General features: G+C 42.2%; 2 non-coding genes across 2 annotated transcripts; both read right to left on the reverse strand.

Moving 5' to 3' along the window:
• Positions 1-1,044: 1,044 nt before the first annotated feature.
• Positions 1,045-1,208, reverse strand: LOC129849478 (U1 spliceosomal RNA). Its single transcript, XR_008758665.1, has one exon. It is a non-coding gene; the product is annotated as a U1 spliceosomal RNA (small nuclear RNA).
• Positions 1,209-5,481: 4,273 nt separating this feature from the next.
• LOC129849476 (U1 spliceosomal RNA) lies at positions 5,482-5,645 on the reverse strand. The gene has a single exon (XR_008758663.1). It is a non-coding gene; the product is annotated as a U1 spliceosomal RNA (small nuclear RNA).
• Positions 5,646-6,632: the final 987 nt, after the last annotated feature.

The raw sequence follows: 6,632 nt of genomic DNA on the forward strand, positions 1-6,632 counted from the left end.
CAAACGACACACCTTGACCTATTTGTCATGAATTACCCTGAATTATTCTGCTCCCTCCAGCGTCTCAATTCTTGTGGAATATGGCAATGATGTTACTTTTTCAGTGAACTTGACCTTGCAAAATCGTGTCCCGTCAACCACCTCCGTTCCTGGCCAAACTCTCCTCCTTATCTCAGAGACGGCCGTTACGCCCCAGCTACTCAGCTTGCCCATTATCACACCATCTTCTACGTATACTGGGAGATTCATGAAAGACACCACCAATTCTTTCACATTCACATCTCTCGCCAGAATCCTGGTGTCCCTTATCCGTAGTCCATCCATTAGACGTTCTTTTCCTCTTTCGTTTCTCATCGTAATTTCATACTTCTTCTCACCTTTCATTCGGCATCCCACCACCTCTCCACACACCTCCTTAATTGCTCGTAGTAGTTCCATTGTCGTCACCTTGTCTTCTCCTTCCAACTCAATTGCCACCGTGTATTCTTTGCCATATTTCATTCCTTCTTTATCTTCATTTTTCTTCCGTTGCGCATTTTCGTTGTCCTTGTCCATTCCGTTTGTCGTTTCCATGTTGTCCGTCATAGCAATTCAAAAAATGAATCCGAAAAAAACTCTCCCCCAAGCAGAAAAACTGCAAGGGGGGGAAGACTAACCAAACTAAAAAGTATTCAAACGCAAGAAAAAATATATATATTTTTCGAAATCCAAAATTAACAAAAATAGCTCTCGAGCAAACACTTACTCACAGCTCAAACACTCGCACCTGTCGTCACTTCTCCAATCAGGATGGGCGTATTCAGGCTGGTATGGCCGTAAGTGAAGGAACAACTCTTGGTACACCACATAAAGTCATGCATTTCGCAACATGATGTTTCCACAAAATGTCAACAATGTTTTGCTACAAACAAATGTTTCTACCTTTCAATTGGTCCACAAAGTGTCTTTCTCAACTGACTTGAAAGATCTCCATAAGCACGGGCAATCGACTCAAGTCATCCTCAAGCCTGGCGCCAAGCAACGGTTTGTCATTAAACAAGCGATCAGGGGAGAGCGCGGACGCAGTCCCCCACTACCATAAATTATGCAATCGAGATTTCCACATTTGGGAAATTCGCAGGGGTCAGCACAGCCGGAGTGCAATGACTGAGCCTCGCCCTGGGTGAACCGCCTTCTTGATCACAGTATCTCCCTTGCCAGGTAAGTATGAGTTACACACATCGGTGGAGGGCAAGTCTCTCCAGTGACAACATTTTCGGCTGAAGGTAACCACTTTGTGTTCTGATCATACCACATCACATCGACCTGCGTTAAATGCCGTTTAGGAATGCACTTGCAGACAGAGTGGTGAAAAAGTAGTTTATTTTGTTTCCTAGATTATATCAGTGAACCACTAGATTCCCATCATGCAACACTGTAAAAAAATCACCAATAGCTTTTGAATATCTTAACCTGTTTGGGGTGCAAGCCCGACCTCGGACCGAAAATGACACCCCTGCAGAGCGCGAAATTCAAAATCTATTTTTTTAAAATATTTAACTTTTACACAATAACAAGTCCAATACAGCATTTGAAAGATAAACATCTTGTCAATCCAGCCAACATGTCCGATTTTTTAAATGTTTTACAGAGAAAACACCACATATATTTATGTTAGCTCACCACCAAATACAAAAGTGGACAGACACGTATGAATTATGATTATGAAGTATGAATTATGATTGAAGTAGCATGCACAACCAACCGAAATAAACTAAAACCAACCTAAAGAGCCCAGAAAAAACGACCTCAGATGACAGTCATATAACATGTTACACAATAAATCTATGTTTTGTTCATAAAAAGTGCATATTTTAGCTATAAATCAGTTTTACATTGATGCTACCCAAAAATGCTAATACATAGCTACAGTCTGAATCCAGCCGGGAGTAGCCAGAGAAAATACATACACCAACGTCGGCTACTAATTACACCTCATAAAACATTTCAGAAAAACATATGGTGGATAACTAATGAAAGACACAGATCTTGTGAATACAGACCACCATTTCCGATTTTTTAAGTGTTTTACAGGGAAGACACAATATGTCGTTCTATTAGCTAACATCATAAGCTAGCATAAGGCAGCATTGATTCTAGTCAAGCGCTAGCCTAGCATAGTTAGCAGAGTTAGCATTCAACAGTTCGACATATATATGAAAAAGCATCCCAAATTGGGTCTTATCTTTCTTGGTACTCCATCAGAATGTTGTAACGGGGTCCAATGTCCAGTAGAGTCTTTAGTTGGGTTCCAGAACGAATGATTTCCCTCTTTGGTTAGCTAGCACGGTAGCATTGCTGCGCCAGAAAGCGTTTCTTCAAAAAATTCTTCCGTCGTTTCACATCTAAAGTCCAGAATAAATTGCAATAATATAATTAAAGTATATTGAAAAAACATACTTTAGGATGATTTTGTGACATGTAGCAAATAATATCGTAGTCAGGCATCATATTCAACGTTATCTACCTTGTTCCAGAAGCCGAGATCAAATTATCCTTCGCGCCCGGATTTTTATTTTAACTGCGCAGGTCTCACAAGAAGTTGTGTTATTCAGTCCAGGGACGAGATATTCGACTCCTTTCAATTCTCACTTCCGCATTACAGTCTGACGAACGCCTCTGACGTGTTTATATGGTCCCAAGTCAAATGGCCTTTTATAGAGAAGGTCTTAAAGAGACACATCGCATTTTGGGAAACTCAATTCGGCTGGGAAAATGGCTGTAAAAATATTTATGTTCGACTTAGAGAAACAATTCAAACCTTTTTAGAAACTACAGACTGTTATCTATCCAACAGTAGTAAATATATGCATATTGGAAAATAAAAAGTTTCTTAGGAGGCCGTTTGAAAATGTGCACACATTTTCCAGTTTTTTCAATATTCAGCGTGCAGCCATAACAGGTTTTAACCTGTCTTATATCACAAAGGTATGCGATATGACGAAATACAATCACATTCAGACACACACACACACACACACACACACACACACAGACAAATGCATGAAACCAATTTATTTATTATCGATAACATCTCACATTCTCTTGTACTTTTGATTTACACCGTTAAAAGAAGGGTTGTAATTCCACCATGGAAAACACAGGGCCATCAGACACCAGTCCAGTTCCACTCCTCACCAGCAGTATTTCCTTTAATCATTTGAACAGGGTGAGGGAGCACAAAGCACACACAAGCTGCATTCAGTAACAATATTCTTATTTGTCTTATAAATAAAAGGCAGATGCTCCCTGGCAGCACAAGGAACTTTGATTGTATTAAAAGGGCATGGGAGACTAACCCATAGAAGCTGCATTTAGTCAATTCGGCATCAAATGCTTACTACAAGGCAGCGATGCTGATGAAATAATGCAAGAGGACACCCTAGTGGACAAAATGCTTACAGCACCTGGTTTTCCCAGGCGGTCTCCCATCCAAGTACTAACCAGGCCCGACCCTGCTTAGCTTCCGAGATCAGACGAGATCGGGCGTATTTTTATTTATTATTATTTATTTTTTTGAAACCAATTGATTTATTATCGATAACATCTCACATTCTCTTGTACTTTTGATTTACACCGTTAAAAGAAGGGTTGTAATTCCACCATGGAAAACACAGGGCCATCAGACACCAGTCCAGTTCCACTCCTCACCAGCGGTATTTCCTGTTATCCAGTTTCCTTCCTCTTCCACCCTTTCTCTCCCCCTCTTCCCCCCGCTTTCCTCTTTCTGTATCCTTCCCTCGTTCTTTCAATCTTTTCCCCATCATCCATGTCCGATATCTCCTCCAAGACCATGTTATCCAGCCAACTCAACTTCTGGACACCCACATCCGTTGTGCTCCCCGTGTTCATCTCCGTCTCTGGTATTGTCATCGTTGTGCTCCCCGTGTTCATCTCCGTCTCATGTATAGCCGTCGTTGTCGTTTCTGTTATTGTCATCAAACTCGAACCCCTCTCTATTTCTTCACCCCCCGAGGTACTTGTTAGTGCTGTGCTTTCCCCCAAAACCTGTGAGTCCCCCGCGCTTCCCCCCAATCCACTCCCCCCCTCCTCCTGAAAACTCCCTCTTCTTATTTCCGAATCCATACTGCTCCCAATTTCATTCAGCTTCTGGTCCTTCTTCTCCCTTCTTTCCTCCGTCTCTCCACTCTCCACCACATCCTCTCCTCCATCTTCTTCTCCTTCTTGTGACAATACAACTGCTTCCTCGAACAGTGCTTGACTCCCCTCTTCAGCCATAACCTCTCCACAGTTGCACTCCGCCAATCTCTTTCTGCATCCACCACAGAAATTCCTTTCCTTCTCTCCGACACATTCTCTCGCATAGTGGCCTTGATTGCCACACTTGAAACACTTAAATTCAGGGCAATCTTTAACTATGTGCCCGGGTTGAATACACAAACGACACACCTTGACCTATTTGTCATGAATTACCCTGAATTATTCTGCTCCCTCCAGCGTCTCAATTCTTGTGGAATATGGCAATGATGTTACTTTTTCTGTGAACTTGACCTTGCAAAATCGTGTCCCGTCAACCACCTCCGTTCCTGGCCAAACTCTCCTCCTTATCTCAGAGACGGCCGTTACGCCCCAGCTACTCAGCTTGCCCATTATCACACCATCTTCTACGTATACTGGGAGATTCATGAAAGACACCACCAATTCTTTCACATTCACATCTCTCGCCAGAATCCTGGTGTCCCTTATCCGTAGTCCATCCATTAGACGTTCTTTTCCTCTTTCGTTTCTCATCGTAATTTCATACTTCTTCTCACCTTTCATTCGGCATCCCACCACCTCTCCACACACCTCCTTAATTGCTCGTAGTAGTTCCATTGTCGTCACCTTGTCTTCTCCTTCCAACTCAATTGCCACCGTGTATTCTTTGCCATATTTCATTCCTTCTTTATCTTCATTTTTCTTCCGTTGCGCATTTTCGTTGTCCTTGTCCATTCCGTTTGTCGTTTCCATGTTGTCCGTCATAGCAATTCAAAAAATGAATCCGAAAAAAACTCTCCCCCAAGCAGAAAAACTGCAAGGGGGGGAAGACTAACCAAACTAAAAAGTATTCAAATGCAAGAAAAAAAATATATATTTTTCGAAATCCAAAATTAACAAAAATAGCTCTCGAGCAAACACTTACTCACAGCTCAAACACTCGCACCTGTCGTCACTTCTCCAATCAGGATGGGCGTATTCAGGCTGGTATGGCCGTAAGTGAAGGAACAACTCTTGGTACACCACATAAAGTCATGCATTTCGCAACATGATGTTTCCACAAAATGTCAACAATGTTTTGCTACAAACAAATGTTTCTACCTTTCAATTGGTCCACAAAGTGTCTTTCTCAACTGACTTGAAAGATCTCCATAAGCACGGGCAATCGACTCAAGTCATCCTCAAGCCTGGCGCCAAGCAACGGTTTGTCATTAAACAAGCGATCAGGGGAGAGCGCGGACGCAGTCCCCCACTACCATAAATTATGCAATCGAGATTTCCACATTTGGGAAATTCGCAGGGGTCAGCACAGCCGGAGTGCAATGGCTGAGCCTCGCCCTGGGTGAACCGCCTTCTTGATCACAGTATCTCCCTTGCCAGGTAAGTATGAGTTACACACATCGGTGGAGGGCAAGTCTCTCCAGTGACAACATTTTCGGCTGAAGGTAACCACTTTGTGTTCTGATCATACCACATCACATCGACCTGCGTTAAATGCCGTTTAGGAATGCACTTGCAGACAGAGTGGTGAAAAAGTAGTTTATTTTGTTTCCTAGATTATATCAGTGAACCACTAGATTCCCATCATGCAACACTGTAAAAAAATCACCAATAGCTTTTGAATATCTTAACCTGTCTTATATCACAAATGTATGCGATATGACGAAATACAATCACATTCAGACACACACACACACACACACACACACACACACACAGACAAATGCATGAAACCAATTTATTTATTATCGATAACATCTCACATTCTCTTGTACTTTTGATTTACACCGTTAAAAGAAGGGTTGTAATTCCACCATGGAAAACACAGGGCCATCAGACACCAGTCCAGTTCCACTCCTCACCAGCAGTATTTCCTTTAATCATTTGAACAGGGTGAGGGAGCACAAAGCACACACAAGCTGCATTCAGTAACAATATTCTTATTTGTCTTATAAATAAAAGGCAGATGCTCCCTGGCAGCACAAGGAACTTTGATTGTATTAAAAGGGCATGGGAGACTAACCCATAGAAGCTGCATTTAGTCAATTCGGCATCAAATGCTTACTACAAGGCAGCGATGCTGATGAAATAATGCAAGAGGACACCCTAGTGGACAAAATGCTTACAGCACCTGGTTTTCCCAGGCGGTCTCCCATCCAAGTACTAACCAGGCCCGACCCTGCTTAGCTTCCGAGATCAGACGAGATCGGGCGTATTTTTATTTATTATTATTTATTTTTTTGAAACCAATTGATTTATTATCGATAACATCTCACATTCTCTTGTACTTTTGATTTACACCGTTAAAAGAAGGGTTGTAATTCCACCATGGAAAACACAGGGCCATCAGACACCAGTCCAGTTCCACTCCTCAC

This window comes from Salvelinus fontinalis, unplaced genomic scaffold, assembly GCF_029448725.1.
Source record: "Salvelinus fontinalis isolate EN_2023a unplaced genomic scaffold, ASM2944872v1 scaffold_1483, whole genome shotgun sequence".
Taxonomy (NCBI): Eukaryota; Metazoa; Chordata; class Actinopteri; order Salmoniformes; family Salmonidae; genus Salvelinus; species Salvelinus fontinalis.